The sequence below is a fragment of the Ambystoma mexicanum genome, chromosome 9 (assembly GCF_040938575.1).
Source record: "Ambystoma mexicanum isolate Mex_15411 chromosome 9, UKY_AmexF1_1, whole genome shotgun sequence".
In the NCBI taxonomy this organism is placed as follows: domain Eukaryota; kingdom Metazoa; phylum Chordata; class Amphibia; order Caudata; family Ambystomatidae; genus Ambystoma; species Ambystoma mexicanum.
Window position 1 is genome coordinate 953,513,167 of NC_090931.1, and position 20,640 is coordinate 953,533,806.

General features: G+C 47.8%; 1 protein-coding gene across 6 annotated transcripts in view; it reads left to right on the plus strand.

Annotated features, from left to right (window-relative positions):
- Positions 1-20,640, plus strand: part of WIPF1 (WAS/WASL interacting protein family member 1) — a 906,211-nt gene that overhangs the window by 94,325 nt on the left and 791,246 nt on the right. The gene's annotated exons all lie outside the window — the stretch shown is intronic.

The window sequence follows — 20,640 nt, forward strand, 5'->3', positions numbered from 1 at the left end:
TATCCAACATGGCTGCGAGCACTCCCAGAATGCATTGCGCCCGCGCCATTTTGAACTAAGCATAAATTGAGCAGAACAGGTGGGTAGTCTTGGTTCAATGTTTTTCCCAATGATAGTTCTTCAAAAGGCTTTTGACAGCCTCTTGGCTTGGGTTGTACTGGTTATAAACTCTACCCCCACTCTACCCTCTTGTAGCCCCTTATAAGGGAACTTTCTTGTTTGCCACTTAGCTTTGTTGTCTTTAACTATTCAGTATTCATTAAATAAGGATTTCTCGTTTTTTTCAGTTGCTCGGTATTCAAAATGATTGCTTTTTAACAGCTTTCATGTATGGGGTGCCCCAGGGTAAGTGTTCGCTCTCTGCCAACTCACCGGTTCTCTGCGGTGGCTCCCTCTTGCTGTTAGGCTTCATGGCAGTCCTTCAGAGTCTGTTCTGCTCTCTTCCGCAAGCCTCTGGAAAGTTGCAGTCGGTCACCGGGAGCGTTGGCAGCTCAGTTGACCTTCTGCGGCTTCGTCGGTCTGCCACACTTTGCTCTTGGAGCACATCTCCTCCTCAGCTGCGCTTCTTCCTAGTATGCCATTTTCTGTTATATGTACATTGCAGTTATGCTTGCTGTCACCTTTCGGGTGACTCCTGCTGGCAGGCTTCTCTCAGTGGCTGCCAATGCTCCTCGGATGGCTACAGCTTCTCCAGCTATGCCTCCCTCATGGCCCTTCACTGCTCCTTAGCTTTCTTCCTCTGCTTCACCTTCATTCTCTTCATCTCTCAGCTGGGCCTCATCTTGGGTTTTAGCTATGCCACTCAGGTGCTTTGAATGACAGCAACTAGGCCACACCTTTTGAATATTTACTATTCTGAGTCCTTATTGCCGCTGTGCTCCTCTTCCTCATCCCAGTACTTTTAGCATTATGGGAACTGAAGTCCATAGAAGAATGTGTAACATTACGTTTTTTCATGTTATTTTTCAGTAGGTTTGATTGTTCTATGAGCTGAGAGTTACTGGAGGAAAGGGAGATTGTGGGAAGTGTTTGAAATCCCACATTAGAGTAAACATTTCTCAATAAAGAAGAATTATGACAATTCAAGGTTTTCCTCTCTCATTCCTGAACCTTTGAGGCACCAACTTTGTTTTGTTTAGCTGACTTTTTAGAACAGGCTCTTTGGGCATTAATATTGGAACGATTGGTATATTGATAGCATGCCATTAAATATCTGGGAAGGATTTCATCTTCTTCCTCAGGCAAAGATGAAAACGGCGCCTCTCCTAGTGGGGTTATCACTTCCCCTTGATAGCTGGGGTGGGTTCCAAATATCATGTATCCAATGATGTCCGGAAGGTACTAATGGATAACTATGCAAAATGTGGTGCAGATTGGTGGAACGGTGTGGAAATGTATAAGGAACAAACTAACAGATTTTCTGTACATGCCAATACCTGCCAAGCCAAGCCCTGTGGTGGGAAATTCACTGAGATCAAGACAGTGGAAGAAAATACGTTTTTCATCAAGTGATGGGGATGATCTATGTAAAAGATGAGTGCAAAGTTTGAATGAAAAGCTGGAATGATTTGAAGGAGAAATAAACCCACAAAAGTAAAGGACATTTTAGAAAGGCAAAAAAGATTATGAAGGATGTATTTACACACTGGTATAGAAATGTGATCCCGACTATGGCAAACGGGCACGTAAAAACCCTCATTAACTCTATCTTACCACAAGACATTTTGTCAACTCTGATGTGAAAAAGTAAGGCTCGGACATGCAACAAGTTCATATTTCTTCATGGATATAAAACCAGCATCTCAGATTTTTAAGGGCACACCAAGAGTAAGAGGTCGAGCAAGAGAACCCTACAGGGCAACCACACAGAGGGACTCTACACCGCAGGGCAAGCATACTCGCTCTAGGAGAGGACAGACACATGAGACGAACAGTATCATGCGAAAAACACAATCCTGTGGTTCTTCACATTAAACATAAACATTTAGCACCAGAGGAAAAGGTATTACTTAAAAATGTATTCTTGTTGTGGTTACTAGAATTTACTTCTTAAAATGTATGCGGAAAAGAAGAGATGCAAAATATTATGCACCAAAACAAAGATGTGATATATTCAAGGCACCTCCAATATCTCAAGTACTCAACATCTTAACCGGCAATTATATTCCAGGTCTGATTGCCCTGAAAGAAGTGGAGTTACAAGAATGTGATAACACTAGCCCTACTGCACCTGTTCGAGAACTGTTCAGACCACGATGTCAAAAGAAAACCATCTCGAACCCAAATTGACCTTCCGTTCATCCTTATCTTGTGGACACATTGATACATTTTGATACATTTGAACAGAGATTACAGATTTGAGAGCTTTAGAAGACGCATTGTATGCTGACTATTTTCACTTTAAACAATGTTAAGCATTGGCTATTATGAGAGCTGATGCATGGAAACCCCACTGATTTGATTAAAAAAAAGAATATGATTTACTTCTTGACAGCTGTAAAATGTGGTTCTGTTAAATCAAGAAGAAAGGGGAATTACTTTTTCTCAGACCCCATTCTATTGTACCTATCATTTCAGCCCCAAATTCGCAAGGATCTGATTGATCCAATTGTCCGACCAATTGTATCATTGATCAGCTCTCTCCTCAATCCTACCTCACAATATGTTGGGTCTTATCTTCAACATTTTGTTTTTGGTCTTAATTGCTACATTACAGATAGAAGATATCCCTTAATTAAACTTGGAGATCTAATATGGGACAACTTGTTCATATTGATCACATTGGATGTGACCTTGCTTTACCCTAGAGTTACCCAGCCATCTTGTGCACAACCCCCTCTGTTTATTGCACTCTGATCATTATTACTAATGTATAGTTGATGACTTGTTAAATTCTCGCGCCCAATGTTTTGCTGTATGAACTTTGAAGTGTTCTGTTGCTCATGGGCTAGGGTTGTGCTTTAAAATATATAATGTAATAATAATAGTGCATGACATGAGATTGGCATGACTGGTTCTAAATACTTTCCTGACACAAATACATTTGGAAATGTTATTAGACATCCTGCTAATCTGTCTAACCTCCTATTTTCTCTGTCAGGATAATTAAAATAACCCAAAACAAGGGATGGCAATCGGGATCATCATTTGCATAAAAATGCAAACTTGCTTATGTAGTAGTGGGACAAAATTTGCATTGTGTAACCAATATGATAAATATTAGGACCATTTAGTAATCTGGTGTCGTTATATTGATGATGTACATAATATTTGAAAGGAAGTTGGGAGGTTTTGATGGAATATTTAAACATGCACAACAGTAACCCTCACAATCTGCACTTCGCACAACATCAGTGCACATGAACTTGAGTTTCTAGATATTGAACTAGTGATTCTATGTGGTAAATGTACTTCTCCAGCATTGGATCTTTAATCGATTCACATGCTCATGAATATTCCCCGTCAGGCTGGTAATCCTTGGTAATATGAAAAGAAGTTTAGCTTTAAAGCCTACAAACTGTTTGGTACTTGCGTAGACTATTGCTGTCACTTCGGGTCATGCTGCCCCACCAATGACAGCAGCCATCCATAGCTCCACTCTTGGAGGCCATCCTCGGATTTATAACTTACAGTCCTCGTTGTTTTGCTCCACTAATAATTTTTTTATCTATTTTTGCGATGATACTTAAACTTTTTTCTTCGCCATCCATCGTTTTTGTTGACTTCCAGTAGCAGGGATCCATTGCCAGTGAAGATCCGGACCATCGGAGGATCTCTCCCCTTCTTCTCCAGTTTGAGTCCATCTCCACGTGGCCATCATGGATGCTAGCAAGAGGAGCCATTTTAGGCCCTGCTCCAAGTTTCACCTCAAGAACATTTGTGGATGATCAATATGAAAAAATGCATTTATTGCCTGCACCCAGACCACAATGTGGCCAACCGCTCCATTTGCCAGTCCTTCTCATCTAAAACTCTGAAGGATTGTCATTGCAGGTTTGTGGTGTGCCTGGGGGAGGGTGCCAGGGCCTCTGACTCTGCCTTGGTCCGAAGTCATGCGTCTGTCATGGTTAGCAGGCCCGTACAATGGACTCCATATACAAAGAGGTTGCGTTCACATGAGGACAATTCCTTGGGGTAGAAACCCAAAAGAGGACATAAGTCACTAATTTTGACTAACCCCCTTTCAACATCGGTAGCTGCCCGATCTCAGGCTCCGTCTGCGTGGATGGCCCCTTCTGTGGCCACGTTGTCTATAACCACGACTACTAAACACTCATCCCGCTCTTCGGAGGAGAGACGTCCGTCAACATCCGTAATGATGACCCTGCTAACGAGCCACAGGCATACATCGTCGTTGATACCAGCTACTTCGTCCATGACATCAACAAAAGTCCTGTTGACGACTCTGATGATGACTCAAACATAATCTACCTCCTCGTTGATGACTGCTCATCCATGACTACTACCACAGTTACCAGAATTGCTCTGCCTCCGAGACCGGCGTCGGCACCATTGGCATCCACGGCACCGTTGTCACCTCCACAAGTGCCAGAGCTCTCCTTTTCCTAGGAATATAAGTGTGGACAAAGAGATGCCTCCAGCACTCTTTTCTACTGTAGCCTACAAAAGCCAGGCCAGCAGGGTCAGCTGGTACAGCACCACATGTCCAATTGATGCAAGGGGGTGTTTTCTCAGGAGATGAAGAGCCTTTGGAGGCTTTATGCTCTGAACATGAAGATATGGATGAAGAGCCAGACCCATTTCTGCCAGAGCCTTGCCAGCCAGTCTTACCACTTGTTCCATAAGCGGCTGTACCTGTAGTTCCAGTGGGCACACCATCAGCAGCAGGGATCTCTGATTAGATATTCTGTCCACTTTACAAATGTTGGTCACTGAATTGCAGCAGCGGCAACCTCCTATGCCCTGTCAAGGTGCCCCCCAATAGGAGTCATCCGCCCTTCACCTCACTTGACGATGTGGCTCTGCCACCCCACCCTCTCAGACACGAACTCCTCAGTTGTTTTCTGTCCTTGTGGCTACCCTCACAGATAATGGTCCAGAAACAGACACATCTCCAGACACGCATACTACTGAGTATGACGACATGGTACCAGCGGATGGGGAGCCCCTAGACATACCTTCAAGAGATTTGCCTTTGGACGAAATCGGGTCCTTTCATGCACTGTTTACATGTGCAGTTAAGCTTTTCGACCTAGTTCAAGAGAAACAATGGAAGGAAGGTTTCCTTTTTCAAAGGTGGGAAGCTGCCAGGAAATCGGTTGTCGCCATCCCTATGCTTGACATCTGGGTAGATGGGCTGCTGGTTATGAAAAATCCCTTATCGGCTTCTCCAAAGAAAAATCAGCTGGAAAAGGTTACAGATTCTGCACTTAAGTGTCTTCGCACTCAGCCAGGCTCTGACCCTGTGGTGTCCGCAGCTGCATGGAAAGGCCAACCAGCCCGTCCTCCCCTTGCATGGTTCCCGCAGTCCAGGAAAGCAAGCAACTGTGCACTTTAGGAAAGTGTGTAATCACTACAGCCCCTACAACCATTAAGGCAGCCAATTCCCTGGCTAATCTCTCCAGTTATGACAGGGAATTGTAATATAAGACGGGTCCCATTTTAGAATGTATGCCTGACCATAAGAGGGATGAGGCTCAAGCATCGCGACAGAAGGGGGAAGACTGCTTTGGATCATGCTGTCACTGTGGGCTGGACATGGCGGACACAGGTTTCTGCCAGATGGGCAACAGAGACGTGCTAAGGCGCCAATAGTGGTTGAAAGCCACAAACGTTTTCCCTGATGTGCAGTCTAAAGTAATAACCATGCCTTTTGAGTGGATCTCTTCAGGAAGAAGGTTGACGAGACTCTTCTAGCCTTCAAAACGGACACGAATACTGCTCGTTCCTTGGGTAGCCTGCAGCAAAGAAGGTAGTCCATACAGTCCCGTAAGAGTAGATTCTCCAAGACCTACAGAGACTTTCGACCTTCGTATTGTCAGCCGTCTTGAACCAACTCGCAGGATCTGTACAGAGGGAGGTTGCAGGCATATGGGGCTATGTAACGTGATGTAGTGCTGCCACCCATATACAAACGCCAAAATAATCCTGACTACACCAGGTCACTGGCCCCCACTTCAGCACCTCAGTGGTAGGCCTGTTATCGCAATTTATCAAACAGCGGCACTATATCACCACCGACAAATGGATGCTCAACATCGTTCAGCACAGTCACACGCTGGACAAATGGTTGGCCATACACTACCTCAACAATGTTGATGCTGTTGTGTGCTGCTTGCCTCTGTTCAGAGAAGCAATGCGGTTGTGAACTTTGGAGAACAACCTATCTCTGTCAGCAGCTCATCTGGCTGGCAAAGAGAACATGCTATCAGGTGTCTTAAACAGACATTCTTTGACCTCCCACAAGTGGGAGCTCTGCCAGGAAGTTCTAGTGGAGATTTATTTTCTCTCACTGGGGAACTTCTCCAGTGGATCTCTTCACTTCCAGTCTGAACAAGAAGTGCAAGAAGTTTTGCTCCAGATAATTTCTCCGACCGGGTGTTTTGGGGGACACCTTGATTGTCGAATTTGACTTTTACCTACTATGTGCGTTCCTGCTAATTCCTGTCATACCGCTGGCTCTCGGGAGGTTCGGGTCCATGATGACCTTAAATGCTCTGGGTTGGGTCTGGAAGACTTGGTGCTTGAAGTTGCTGGTTAGGGCCATTGCTACCGCAGAGACATGACTTGCTCCCTCAGAGACGGGTTCTGCACCTGAACAGCCACAGCCTGACCCTTCATGCATTGCTGCTGAAAGGTTGATGTATAAGGAATGGGATTTGTCGGAGGACATCCTTCATAGGAGGCCCGCCACCAAATCCATTTATGCCTGCAGTTGATGTACGTTTTCGGCTTGGTGCGAGGAGAGGTATATTTTTTGGGGGGTGGGGGAGGTTTACATTTGCAGAAGTGCACTCAACCCAGGGGGCATCGAGGCGCTGGTTACAGGAGATCAAGAAGACATTAGAGTTCAGTGGTGGGGAAGCAGGGGAAGGCCACTAGGTAAAGAGCCAAGTTTTGAGGTGTTTTCTGAAAGACCAGTATGACGGCTCAGAACGCAGGGGGAGCGGCATGGAATTCCAGAGCTTGGATGCAATGGCAGGGAAGCTGGACCCGCCTGCTCTAGAGCATCTAAATCTGGGTGTGATAAGATGAAAAAGGATTATGAAGAGCTATTTGGCCTTGTAGAGAGAGCCTTTTCACATTTTTGAGCGAGATAGCGAAGGGTAGACTGGGTGAAGGAGAGGGTGTTTAGGTGATGTGTTCATGAATGAGAAACCAGTGAACGTTTCTCCTGGTAGCTGAGATGTGCTCTGGTCTGGGGAGGTCTAGGGCAGCTTGTAGGGCGTTGTTCTGGATGACTAAGTTTATTGATGGCATGCTCTGAATTGCTGCAAAGAGAGCGTTGAAATAAAGTCTAGAGACTAACAGCTCGTGCGATGGTGAGGCAGCTGTTGGCAGAGAGAAAGGGTCTGCTTGCACTGATGAGTTTCGTAATGTGGGCAGCTGAGGATGCAATGGCCCTGATCTGTCACATTAATGCGAGGGTGGCATCCCGATATTCACAAAGTGTCTTCACTATTGGTGAGAAGTGGATAGAGATGTCATCAATCATGAAGGAGCGATACGCTGAGTCTAATTTGTTGATGAGGGGGATTGAAAGCCAAAAAGGAGTATTTCCATGTTATCATCTTTCAGGCCCAGTAAATGTGAAGCCATCTAGGTCTGGATAGTCTGATAAACTGAGCAGAGAGTAGCTGAGTCCTTAATGTAATCTCCTTTGAGGGGGGGGAAAGGATTTGTGTCATCTGCATAGTTTGTATAAGAGATGCTGCATAGTACAGGTGGTCGAAAATAGGTTTGGTGTAGGCTTTGTAGGGAGTGAGGGAGATGCAGGAGTGTTATGGTATGCCGCAGGATACTGGTGAAGAGTGGGGGATAAGGCATTTTCGGCCAAGACTCTTGTGGTCCTGTCCGCAAGGAACAAAGTGATCCATTGGTTGCTTTTGGCGATAAATTGACAGCAGTGGGGGGCTGCTGGCAGAGGATTTTGTGGCCGACCACATCGAAAGCTGCTGCATGGTGTAGTAGTAGTAGAAAGGCCAGTTTACTAGCATCATTGAAGTCATCTAGCTGGGTTTTCAGATTGCGTAGCACTGATTCCGTACCGTGGTCTGGGCAGAAGCCTGGCTGACGAGTGCCGACGATGTGGTTAAGCTCAAGGTAGTGTTAGATCTGGAGATAGGCTGCTCGGTCCAGTATCTTTATGATGAACGGAACAGTGATGATGGGTCAGTAGTTGGTAGGGATAGTGGCGTCTAGTGAGGGTTTTCTGCGCAGTCCTTAATGACTGAGGCTGGGCATAGATCGCCTTTACAGCGAGAGGGTTTGCAGCCTTTGGTGATGAGGGCCACATCTGACTCAGAAACGGGTGGATGCGAAAGGAGGAGGGGCAGGCAGTGGATGAGAAGGTGGGAAGGTGTGAACATGTTGTGGTGTGTTCCTGATGCATGCTTGTTTTAGCCGGATTTTGTTCTGTAGTGTGGCAATTTTATCCATGAGGGCAGCTTGGACATTAGTGCCCCAGGCCACATCTTTGATAAGGTTGGAAGGGGGTGTGGTGGGGGATTCAAGTTGCTGCATGATGACGAAGAGCTCAATGGTATTGGACTCGGCCTTGGACATTCTCGTGTTGTAGGTGGCAGTTTTGGCGTGGAGTGTAGCCTGTTTGTACTCTTTTGCTGTGATTCAGAAGAGGGTTTATTGGCATCTGAGGGAGCTTTCTGCCATGTAGCCGTGGCAGCCTGTTTCTTGGAGCAGAGGGCTCATTCACCTGGCGCTAAACACACATTCATATTGACACATGCACACAAGCAGTAACACATCCATACAGCCTCTTTTAATCATGAACATGACACCCACCAGACCACTTCACACAAGTTAGGGCCGGATTACAAGCTCCATGTAAAATAAGAAGTGTCTTCATCACGGTAGGACACTTTTCTTATTTTACATGGAGCTCAGAATCAGGCCCCGTCAGTCTAGAAATCTAATTTGAGACCGTAAACGCATTTTGGTGGCCGTGGGCCAACCGTCTCATGCACGATACGACAGAATATAGGTTTTCGATTTTTCTAATGAACAGCCATTTTGATGTAACAAGAATCGCCATTTTGTTTTCTAACCATGCTCATTGGTTTCTGTTCCTATTGCTTCACAGTATATTTTCCGCTTACACTGCTCGACTGTGGAACATTGTTGTCTGTATATGAAAAGGACAAGGCCACAGGGCCGAGGGGATAACAAGAGTTTCGCTGAAACACAAACGTAGGCAGCGCCAGGAAGAATGCCCGGCTCCCTCCTTAATGTAGCCTTGCAGCAGAGCTGCAGGGCATTTAATCATTTCACAGCTGCCAGCCAGTCTCGTTATATGGTAGAATATGTTAGAATAATACAGCTAAAGGCTTGAATTATGCTTTTATAACGGCCCCCCTTTCCGAGCCCGCTAGAGCATGTCGGCTCCCAGGACGCCAATAGCACCTGATAGATGGCAAGGTCTGGAATGCAACCCCCTCTGTATGTAGTTCTCTTCCAAGAACAGAGGCGCCATGTTGTATTCAATAACCGAAAGATGCCTGCGCACTCACAAATTGCAAATTGTTACTAGAATAGATGTTTGAAGGTGTCATAGTGGTCGGAGATGTCCATCATCACACCAAGTTCAAAGAAACCCAATGAAGGGGGGTGTTAACCATGTCATAGCTGATTGTTTGATATGCATTTTGTATATATGTAACTGATGTACGTAATTCGCTCTCTTGCATCCCTCGAGGTCTAGAGATGCACATCGCGGGGCATGAGACCTAGTTGGCCAACTGAGACTTTTGCTTTGCAATAAAACCCTAGCTTTGGGAATACAACCTCGTGTCTGGCGTCTCTATCGTGTGTGGTGACCCGCCTTGTTTCCATAGACGTCAGGGTCCCCTAGGGGCCCCTTTCAGCCCTCAATACAGATTCATAGAATTCACACAAGCAGCCACGCATCCATACCGCCTCTCTCGGTCATACACATGGCCCTCACCAGAACGCTTCATTCATGCAAATAAACAATCACTCACACAGGCATGCACACTTTAAACATTCAATCTCTCACACGCACGCACATACATTTTGTTTTTAGTTTCAAAACTTACCTGAGCGGGCCTCGGCTGTGATCTTTTCTCTTTGGCGTTATCCCTCTTCCCAATGTTATCATGTTGGGTGGGAGAGGGTCGGGGGTCAGAAGACGCTCTTACTGCCTATTCCTATTCAGCATTCTGACCCCGCCCACAGTCTGAAACAGGCAGGCAGAGGGAGGGGTGACGTCATTCAGGATGCCTCCAGGGCTGGATTCAGCACTGTGCATGAGGCATCTTGAAGGGCGATAGGACACTAGTGGTCTCCCTAATGCCTTTCACATAGCTTTACATGAGTGAAGGAGTGGGCGTTTTATTTTCTGGCCTTCACCCCTGTTAACTGCTGTGTAGAGCATAAGAGACACCAACAGTCTTTGCATTTGCAAAGAATTGAAAGGTTTTTAGATTGTTTGCAAATACTACATTTGCATTATTGTGGAACGAGTAGAAATCATTTGCTCTATAATGCTCTATAAATCTACAAATAATGGCCAGGGATACGTGGACAACGAGGCCAAGCTGCAGAAGATGACAGCGGCTATTGAACTGGCTCTGAAGAAGTAATGCATGGCCAAGGAAGGGCTGACATTTAAGCAAAGGCATTTTCATGACGCCGATTATATCAACGGCGGAAGTCGTAAATCCAGTGAGACTATGCGAGATACCATCGATAGGAAGTCTACAATAGAAAGCAATAAAGGTCGAACGAGAAATTCATTTTTTTATATTGGCCAGTTCCTGATTCATTGAAGATGTTTTGGCATCTTTAAAAGGACTCAACCCACATGCCGAGGAAGTAGCTACGCAAACCCTAACAAGATAACGACTTCAATTGCGAAGAACTATCTAACTTTTTTATGAGAATTTTAACCAACGTGACATGACTCCTAAAGAAGGTCCCCTAATAACTGTTGAGGACTGAAACATGTCGAGTTTGAAAGTCTAGCATTTGCAGACTTTTTCAGATGAGCACAAATTCATATTGATTAATAGAATACCATTGCATGTAAGATGTTCTCTACATTAAATTAACCTATTGTATATTTAGTCTTTAGAAAGGTTTTTTGTCACGAAGACTAATATTTATTTTTATGTATGTATTGTATTTCGAACGGATTGTGTCCTTCAACGTATTCCACATCTTTGACAGTAATTACCACAGCTGTGCTGCTTCGGAAAACTTTTTTGGCGTAGGCGTCCTGCTTCGATGACGTCGATATGCTGTCCCCCGAGGGCCTCCGTTGATGGTCGTCACCGGTTGCTATATCTAGGACGCACGACACCCGTAGCCTCAGTTCTGTTTTTTCAGCGAACGTGTTGCTTTGGAATCTCGACGCGCCTCGGTTCTTCTAACTTGATTCAATGATGTCTTTGTCTTCTTCTATCCCGAAGTCGGGCTTCAAAAAGTGTCGGGACTGCAGTTCCAAAATGTCCATTACGGACCCGCACAATGTTTGCCTCTGGTGCCTCTGTGAAAGCCATGCCACTGACGATTGCGATGACTGCCAGTCCCTGACTTCGAAGGCCTTGCGTTAGCGGAAGAGGAAGTTGTCGGTAGGTTGGGTTTCTAAAACCCGTAAGTCGAAATCTACTGGTCTTTCGACTGATTCGAGGGGCGACTCTCTGCATCGGCGTAATTCCAGGGAGTCTCGGTCTCGAAGTGGGTCCCACCATTCCTCTGCCTCTTCGAGGCATTCACGGAAGCGCTGTCCCACTAAACACTTGTCGCCGGCCAAATGGGATGCATTCCGCCAGTAGATGATGGTGATTTTCGAATCGCAAGCCACCGTTAGGTCTGCGCCTTCAAGAGAAGCCGGCAAGGAATGAGCTAGAGCCACCACTCGCACGCCTTTGGGCTCGGGCGGTCGGCGCGATCATCTGGAGCCGTCGAGGTCCTGATCGGACATGGGTGATCCCCATAGCCATGCCAGGCCCAGGTCCCGGTCCTCGACGCCGTCGAGACCGTCGGAGCCTGTGAGGCCTTCTAAGAAGGCACCGACGCCGTTGGCGACATGTCCGTCGAGGGACTCTGTTGAGGCTCCGACTTCGAAGAAGTCGTCGACGCCATTGGCACCGCGGCCGTCTAAGGACACGCTCGGGGCTCCGACCTCGAAGCCATTGTGGAAGTCGTCGGTGCCTCAGTCGACGCCGATTCCATCGGCGCCCTCGATGCCTTTTGAGGAGAATTTACAGGAGGTGCCCCGGAGGGCTGTGGAATCTCTGAGAAAGGCTCCCAGCAAGTCTGTGAGGCCTGTTTTTGTGCCCTACTCTTTTCCTCCTCCCAGGGTGGATTTGCTCCAACCCTTCGAGTATATTTCAGAGGTGGAGGAAGGGTCTGATGAGGAGGGGTTTGTGCCACCCGAGGTTCCTGATGACCTGTTGTCTGGTCATAGCCAACTGGAAGACCTTTGTCAATCCTTACATGACGCCAGTGATCTTGATACCTCTCCAGGGGTTGAGGTTGGCAGGCCTGAACCGCGTACCCATGCTGACTCCTCGTATAGGTGCCTCATGTCGAGGGTGACTGAGTATTTGGGGTGGTCTGCTCCATCTGCTGATTTTCTTCAGGATGATCTGACCGATATCCTGGATCAAGGTCCACCCACTGACCCGGTGTTGCCATTTCATATGGCGTTGCAAAGAAGGGTGGCGGCAGTGGCTTGGACTGCTCGAGAGAGTCTACCTGCAGTGAATAAGTCACTTCCGAAAAAATACCACCCAGCCAATGGTGACCCCTGCTACTTGTCAACGCACCCTACTCCGGAGAGTTTGGTGGTGCAGGCGGCTACGGCCCCAGCAAAGCAGGCTGCGTACCCTACTATCGACGACAAGATGACAAGCGCTTTGATGGTTGGACGAAGAAGGTATTTTCTTCTGGGGGTATGGCTTTAAAAGCGGCCAACTCTGTTTGTGCCCTGGCAAGATTCACTCACACTCTGTGGAATTGTGTATCGTTGGCGGCTGAGCATATTTCCGAAGGGGAGGAATGGAATGGTTTTCTAGCCCCCGTGCAAGACGGCAAGGATGCCATGTGTGAATCCGTTCAGTCGGGTCTGGACATGGCAGACTGTGTCAGCTGGTCCATGGCGGCGAGCACTGTGATACGCAGGTTTGCGTGGTTGCGTAAGTCGGGGTTTGCTCCAGATGTGCAATCCCGGCTCCTCAACATGCCCTTCGATGGTGTTCATCTTTTTTGGCAGCAAGGCTGACGAGAGCCTTGAGAGGTTGCAGACTGCCAAAGCTGCAGCGAAGTCTTTGAGCGCTGCAGTACGACAACCTCCGCCTTTTCGTCCTAGGGGACAGCAATGGAGGGGAGGTTCCTTTCAGTACTACTCTTCCTTTGGTAGATCAAGAGGAGCTGCCAGTCAAAGGGGCCACCGTAGAAGAACCAGAGGTGGAAAGCAAGGTACTCGAGGTGCCAAAGCCGCTCGGGCAGTTCCCTCTTTGCCATCAGGCACTGCTGCAGCTGCTTCCGTTCAGTCATGAGGCCATGTCCCATGGCTCGCCGGTTGGGGGCAGACTGGCGCAGCATCTTGGAGAACGGCGTGCCATTACTTCAGATGTGTGGGTTCTGGAGATCATAACCCACAGCTACTGTCTCCCCTTTCGGCAGAGGCCTCACGACAATCCACCGGGGAAGCTCTCTTTGATTCGTCCGGATTCTTTCCTTGCGCAGGAAATCGTATCCCTTCTGGAGAAAGGCGCCATAGAACTGGTGCCTGTAGCGGAGAGGAACAAGGGATGGCATTCCCCTTATTTATTGATCCCGAAAAAGACGGGGGATTGAGACCCACCATGGACTTGCGTGGGCTGAACAAGCTCCTCAGGAACGACCAGTTCAAGATGGTAACTCTTTCTCAAATCCTCCAGGCCCTTCAACTACAAGATTGGTTGGTGTCTCTAGACCTCAAGGATGCTTACTTTCATGTGCCGATTCATCCAAAGCACAGGAAGTACCTGAGGTTCGCAGTTGGCGACTCGCATTTTTAGTTTAGGGTTCTGCCGTTCGGATTGACCTCCGCCCCGAGGGTCTTCACCAAGCTGATGGTGGTGGTGGCAGCGTATCTCAGGAAAGGGGGGATTCACGTCTACCCCTATCTGGACGATTGGTTGATCAGGGCGTGTTCTCCCAAGCAAGCCCTGGATCATCTGTTCGTCACCTGCCACTCCCTTCACAAGCTGGGCTTCTCCCTCAATTTAAAGAAGTCCCACTTGATACCTACCAAGCGGCTCCAGTACATCGGAGCAGTGCTCGACACTTCCCTGTGGTTGTGTTTGCCTCCCCAGGTGAAGGCTCCTCACATTCTGCAGATGGTGGACAAATTTCAACGTACCTAGAGTCTCCCGGCGTTCAAGTTCTTGAGATTGCTCTGCCTCATGGTATCCTGCATATTCCTGGTTCCAGAGGCCAGGCTGCGGATGAGATCTCTGCAGTGGGCTCTCAAGATGCAGTGGTCACAGTTCTCCGGCAGGAAGTCGGATCCCGTTCAGATTCCGCCCTCGGTCACACAGGATCTTCTGTGGTGGGCCGTCAAAGGCAATTTGTCGAAGGGTGCTCCATTTCGGCAACCGTGGCCGGAGATAACGATCGTGACGGACGCATCCCTCACGGGTTGGGGAGCTCATGGCAATGAGTTGACAGCCAGCGGCCGTTGGTCTCTGTCGGAGTCCAGACTCCACATCAATCTGTTAGAGCTGCGGGCTGTCAGGCTAGCCCTGAAGGCTTTTCTGCCGTCTGTGCGGGGGAAGAATGTCCTGATTATGACGGACAATACAGTGGCCATGCACTACCTCAACAAAAGGGGGGGCAGGGTCACTCCCGTAGTGCAGGGAGGCAATGCAGCTCTTGTTCTGGGCCATTCAGCGGGAACTTTTGATCTCGGCAGTTCATCTGGCCGGACATGAAAACGTGGCGGCGGACGCTCTGAGCAGGCAGAGCACGGTCTCTCACGAGTGGGAGCTGGCTCAGGAAGTTCTGTTGGAGATCTTCGCCCTTTGGGGAACCCCCAAGTGGATCTCTTCGCCACCAGTATCAACCGGAAGTGCGAAAGATTCTGCTCGTGGGAATTTCCCCCAAGAGGAGCCTTAGGGGACGCGTTCGTAGTGGAGTTGTCCTTTCCACTGCTGTATGCGTTTCCTCCAGTCCCCGTCATTCCGCAGGTGTTGCGGAGGTTACGGAGGTTCGGTTCCCGGATGATCCTCATTGCTCCGGCATGGGCCAGGAGAGCGTTATACCTGGACCTTCGCGACCTGTCCATCTACCCTCCACGTCATCTTCCCTACAGAGACAATCTGCTCTCACGGGAGGGGGGGTCAGGTTCTCCATCCAGAGGTCAACTCCCTCAGCCTTTAAGCTTGGTATCTGAAAGGTTGAGGTACAAGGATTGGGACCTCCCCGAGGACGTGATGGAGGTGTTGCTTTCGGCCTGAAGGCCTGCAACGAAAACTCTGTACCGTTGCCATTGGAGAAAGTTCTGCGACTGGTGCAGAGTACAGAAGGTGGATCCTTTCCAATGTTCCATTCCTTTGGTTTTGTCTGTTTTGCTTTCTTTAGCCCACTAGGGCCTGCAAGTGGGTACCATTAAGGGTTACCTGGCGGCGCTGTCCATATTTAAGCGCTCGTCTGAGGAATGTTCTTATTTTAAAATCCCTTTTGATATCTGAGTTTCTAAAAGGGCTAACTAATGTGTTTCCACCGTCACCGTTCCAGGTGTCGGGATGGGATTTGAATTTGGTTTTCAAGTTCCTAATGGAAGCTCCATTTGAGCCCTTACGTTCTTGTCTGTTGTGACTATTGTCCTTTAAAACTGCATTTTTAGTTGTGGTTGTTTCCGCACGCAGAGTGAGTGAATTGCAGGCACTTTCCACCAAACCACCCTTCACTGTGTTCCATAAGGACAGGGTTGTCCTTAGGGCACGGCCTTCCTTTCTAGCGAAGGTTGTGTCTGAATTCCATCTGAGCCAGAAGGTAATTCTTCCGGCCTTCAATCCTCCTCCACATCCTGGGAAGGAAGAGAAGAGGCTCCATAGTTTGGACCCTACGAGAGCTTTGACTTTCTACTCTCACGGATGTCCCGGGTCAGAGTGGACGATCAGCTCTTTATTGGTTATGCTGGAAGGCGTTTAGGTCAGGCTGTTTCCAAGCAGACCTTATCTAGGTGGATCATTTTGACGATCTCCGAGTGTTACCGTTTGGCAGGAAAGGACCCTCCAGTAGGCTTACGGGCTCTTTCTACTAGCGGTATGGCTGCCTCCACTGCACTACAGAGGGGTGTTCCGATTCTCAATATTTGCGAAGCAGCCACATGAGCCTCTGTCCATACTTTTGTGAAACATTATTCCTTGGACTCTATCCATGGGCAGGATTTGGTCTTTGGTAAGGCAGTCCTCTATTCTGCAATTTGATTGGGCATTCTAAATTGATGCATTTGTAAATTCTTTTCCCACCTCCATACATTGGTACTGCTTTGGGAGTCTGTCAAAGATGTGGAATACTTCGGAGGACACAACCCCTTTGAAGAACAAGTTACTTATCTTACCTGGTAACGTTCTTTCGATGGGATGTTCCTCCGACGTATTCCACATCGTACCCTCCCTACCTGCCCCGCTACAGAATTTCTTATGCAATTGCAGCTTACGTTTCCGCAAGGCTTTCGGTAGTCATACTGGCAGGAGATTGGTGCCACACGTTCTGGGGGAAAAAACTACAACTGAGGCTACGGGCGTCGTGCGGCCTAGATATAACATCCAGTGATGTCGACCATCAGCGAAGGCCCTCGAGGGACAGCGTATCGACGTCATCGATGCAGGACACCTTCGCCGAAAAAGTTTTCCGAAGCAGCACAGCTGTGGTAATTACTGTCAAAGATGTGGAATACGTCGGAGAAACATCCCATCGAAAGAACATTACCAGGTAAGATAAGTAACTTGTTCTTTTGTACATTTATGTGTTTTTTTACCAATTGAATCTTAATAAAATTGTGAATTTATATTTGAGATAATCTTGTGGCCTAACTACTGATAGGTTCTATCTACCTCTATAATATTTTATTCACATGCACTCTATTACAGGTATAGACTTCATACATTAAGTAACTCATCATTTTCAGGTGGCCAGCTTTTGCCATCCAACAACAGTAGCTAGCACAATTTACTAGGCGTTTTTCATATGTTGGCATTGCACTTGCATCAGAACATTAGAATTCAGTGATTTTAATACAGCGTCATGTAGATGGGTCACTTCTAAGCCTTGTATTAATGTGCGTAATTAATACCCACTGATGGTAGTCTATTCATCGCACTGAGAAGGGCCTAGCCAGTGTCAGCATGGTTTCAAACTTATCACATGGCATTTTCGCATTCCCAAAACCAAAACCTAATTCTCTATACTTCTTCTCTTGTAACCTGCATATACCTGTATGTTTGAAAAAATGTAATTGAATACGTTTTTTATGCAACATGTAATGCGCCTAGATACCTCCGGGTTCAGAGCGCTTTATAAATCAATAAACAAATAGCATGTTGCACATGAGCTATCCGTCCGGCGTGCAACTATTTACCAGAAGTTAACATTATATGCCCAGGACTTGCATCATTAGGTAGCTATTGCCATCATATGCCTGGGTATTCTTGCTATTTTCTAGATATTGCAGTACTATACTCAGGTACTCTCTCAATATACCAGGTTTCCCCATTAGATGCTCGTGCACTCGCACCATTTGGCAGGTATTGTTATACATCATCAAGGTGCAGAACAAAGGGCGACATTACCGCTTCACCTCCTAGCCTACCTAATTCTCTGGTCTTCCCCTATAGCTTTTTGTAGTAACTTCAGGAAACTCTTTTTAACCTAACCTTACTTAATGTAGCTGGGAACTGCCTCCTTTTTCACCACTGCCTATTATTTTACATATGTTTTACACCAATCTTCCGCTAGAACGTTTTGAGTGGGCGATGTGTTCACCAACTGCAGAGAGCTCTTGGCTCTTGCTGCACTTTCAATTGAGCCAAAATTGATGGAAAATCGATCAGGCAGCAGCAATAGGTGCTCTTGCGGCAGCATCATCTAGGAGAGTGCCCTTCATTTAGACAGCAAACTAAACGATGAGCTTATAAAATGAAATCCTGTCTAAAATATTGTTTTATAGATTGTCTACCTATTCATTCCTCCTGGGTGTAATATTGTCTAGAAGCTCTCCTGCTTCCTGAGCATGCCTCAGCGGCAGCTCCCGCCCAGAGTGTTCCCCAGCCACCAAACCAAAGACAGACATGGAATTTAGTGGAAGCTCCCCCTCACTGACGCACACATGCACCCTGCCCCTCGCATCCACCACTGATGTCCACTAGTTGCGCCGAGAATGTGACGCAACAGTTGAGCCACGCCCCCACCGACTCCACCTGCTGAAATGTGGTGATTGAGCTATGCGGCAGTGACCCTCATGGCAGGACAGAGGCAGTCAGTCTGGTGTGCCCATGCCAAAATACTGCTGCCTGGCAAGCCCCTCCAGCAGATTGCCCAGATCTCCCCCACCCAGCGGCAGAGGTGTAGCCAGGATTGTCTAACTAGTGGGGCCTGAGGCTAATGTAGTTGGGCCCACTGCAGCGACATTAACATCTGTACATGCCCACACGGCACTGCTGAGTGGGCATTTACAGATTTTGGTTGGGTGATTGCCCACTCAGGCCCTACCTACCATGTCTGTGCCTCTGCCCAATGGTAGGTGCCCCCATGACGCCGCTATCTCTCTGAGTCACTCGCTCCCAAGCTGCTCCGAACAGCGGAATTGCAAAGAGCCAAGAACCCTGGGCCATACAGCGCCCGGGACCTGCTGTAATCTGCGCACACCATTGTGCTTGGAAATCCTGCCGTGCGACCCAAAAGCTCCTGCGCCGCCAGCTATTAGGGGCTCCAGATTATTTTCTCAGTTGTGTAGGCCCTGTCCCACTGCCCAAGCTCCCGGATTTGTCAGGCTGTGCCGCTCGCCCACATATATGGTCCCCGAGGACGTTCAACCCACAGCGCTTTGCAATCATACCAATGGTAAAAGACACTATACAAATGCCACATAACATATCTCCCGGGTGAAGGCCTGTACCCTTCCCCCACCGTCCACCCCCCTCAACCCCTGCCATCTACAGGTGGAGAGGGAACCAAAAGAGGCCCCGGAAATAATTGTCAAAGTGGCCCCATGTGACACAATTTCAGCAAACCCAACCCTTTACCTAGGAGAACATTGGGAAATAAAATAGATTGCCACAATAAAGGGGCCCAGGGTGCAGTGGCCTACCAGGAAATCTCCAGAGTTCCCTGTAGGCAGTCCACCCCTAACTTGAGTCCATAGCGCAGTGGTCTTCAAACTTTTTCGGCCTGAGCCCCCCTGAGCAAAATGTGGGCAGGCGGGGCCCCCCCAAAAATGCCAAATGGACAGTATGTATTGCGCGCTGTCACTGCAACCTACTCCCAGTATAGTCTAGTCCCTGGGCTCCCCCACCTGCTCCCATCACAGTCCCTGGGCTCCCTTATCCCACTTCTACCCAGTCCCTGGGCTCTCCCCACCCCATCACATATCCTGGGCTCTCCCCAACCTGCTCCCACCACTATCCCATGGTGCCCACCCATCCTGCTCCCACCACAGTCCCTGGGCTCCCCCATCCCGTTCCCAACACAGTGCCAGTGGCAGCTGATGAATTACTTAAGTGGAGCGGCATTACTATTTCCCCAAAAAGGCCATAGCGACGGAGCGCAGTGAGGGAGTCTGAACCAGTCAAGGGAGGTTTGGGGGTTTTTCCCATGTGAATTTATTTTTAAAATAATGGGTTAAAATGTTGCATTGTAGAGCATACTTTTAAAATAAAATGGGTAAATAGCCAAACAGTTTGCAATTGGTGTTGGGGGGCCAAGGGCGCAGGCATGACATTTTTTTTACTGGACATCAATGATAGATGTCCAGTAAAAAGATACCTTACCTGTCCCCTGGGCCCCACTGGGCCTAGCAAAATCAACAGGAGTATGTGTGTATGCAAGGCACTGGGGTGCCAAGGGAGAAAGCATGGTATTTTTGAGTGGACATCTGATATAAATCCAGTCAAAAATAACATCCCTGTCCCTTGGGCTCCACAGTGCCTCAGAAGGAGAGCTGATTTTGGCAGGTGGGTAAGGGGGATTGTGAAACAAAGGAGTTTAGGCATTTTTAAAATGTTTGTTGTACAACCCTCCTTCCCCCCTCTATCCACCACTTTCCAAAATCAGCTCAATGGACCAAAATAAACTAACACACACACATTCATACAGCAATCACACTATCATTCACACAAGCATCCATCACCATACACCCACTCATAACACAAGCATACACGCATCCATACACATGTTTAAATAAAAAAAAAGAACATAAACATACCTTCT